Source organism: Miscanthus floridulus, chromosome 8 (genome assembly GCF_019320115.1).
Source record: "Miscanthus floridulus cultivar M001 chromosome 8, ASM1932011v1, whole genome shotgun sequence".
NCBI lineage: Eukaryota > Viridiplantae > Streptophyta > Magnoliopsida > Poales > Poaceae > Miscanthus > Miscanthus floridulus.
Window position 1 is genome coordinate 59,105,980 of NC_089587.1, and position 1,835 is coordinate 59,107,814.

Sequence of the window (1,835 nt, forward strand, 5' to 3'; positions counted from 1 at the left end):
GGGACAGCCGTACTTGATCTTGTATAAATTGGGTGGTTCTGTTACAGCCGAGACCCTCATCGTCAACCTCGACCAGCTCGGCAGCGAGGTGCCCGACCCCAAGCATCACGCTGGGACTTTCGAGCCCGCTGAGGCCGTCAAACTCGTCCCAGTCAACCCCACCTGCCCCGACGACCGAGCGCTGAGGATCAATGCCGCCCTCGACACCAAATAGGAAGTCGTGCTCATCGACCTTCTTCACGCGAATGCTGATATGTTCGCGTGGGGTCCCTCGGACATGCCGGGCATACCGAGGGAGGTCGCCGAGCACGCCTTGGACATCCAGGCCAGCTCTAGGTCGGTGAAGCAGCGGCTATACCGATTTGATGTGGAAAAGTGCAGGGCCATCGGGGAAGAGATACAGAAGCTCCTGGCGGCTGGATTCATCAAAGAAGTGTCCCATCCAGAGTGGTTAGCTAATCCCGTATTAGTTAAGAAGAAAAATGGGAGGTGGAGAATGTGTGTAGACTACACCAGTTTAAACAAAGCATGTCCAAAAGTCCCTTTCCCATTACCTCAAATCGACCAAATCATTGACTCCACTGCGGGATGTGAAACCCTATCCTTCCTTGATGCGTATTCCGGTTACCATCAGATCAAGATGAAAGAGTCTGACCAGCTCGTGACTTCTTTCATCACACCATTTGGCATGTACTGCTATGTGACTATGTCGTTCGGCCTTAGAAACACAGGGGCCACATACCAGCGGTGCATGACCCATATCTTTGGTGAGCACATCAGGAAGACCGTCGAGGCCTATGTGGACGACATCGTGGTCAAGTCCAGAAGGCCAGTGATCTTGTCGGTGACTTGGAAATAGCCTTCACATGCCTCAGGGAAAAGAGCATCAAGCTTAACCTCGAAAAGTGTGTCTTTGGGGTCCCCCGAGGCATGCTTTTAGGATTCATAGTCTCGGAACACGGCATCGAGGCCAACCCAGAGAAGGTCTCGGCCGTGACCAACATGGGGCCGATCCAAGACCTCAAGAGAGTACAGAAGGTTATGGGATGCCTTGCGGCCCTGAGCCGCTTCATCTCGCGCCTTAGCGAAAAAGGCTTGCCTCTGTACCGCCTCTTGAGGAAATTAGAACGCTTTTTCATGGACCCCTGAGGCCAAAGAAGCCCTCACCAAACTCAAGGCATTGCTCACCAATCCACCCATCCTGGTACCACCAGCCAAGGGTGAGGCTCTCTTGCTCTACATCGCTGCCATGACCCAAGTGGTCAGTGCGGCCATAGTAGTCGAGAGGCAGGAAGTGGGGCATGCTCTACCCATCCAACGACTTGTTTACTTCATTAGCGAAGTACTCTCCGAGACCAAAACACGCTACCCCCACATCCAAAAATTGATCTACACCGTAGTCTTGGCTCGACGCAAGCTGCGTCACTACTTTGAATCCCACCCAGTAACCGTGGTGTCGTCTTTCCCCCTAGGGGAGATAATCCATAACCGGGAGGCCTCGGGTAGGATAGCCAAGTGGGCCGTCGAACTCATGGAGGAGGCTTTGTCCTTTGCGCCTCAGAAAGCAATCAAATCTCAGGTCTTGGCCGATTTCGTGGCAGAATGGACCGACACCCAACTCCCACCTGCCCAAATCCAGGCGGAATACTAGACCATGTACTTCGATGGGTCCCTGATGAGGATTGGGGCAGGCGCGGGTCTGCTCTTCATCTCACCCCTCGGAGTACACATGTGCTACATGATTCGGCTCCACTTCGCTGCCTCCAACAACGCAGCCGAGTGCGAAGCCCTCGTCAACAGCTTGCAGATCGCCGTCGAACTTGGGGTACGGCGTC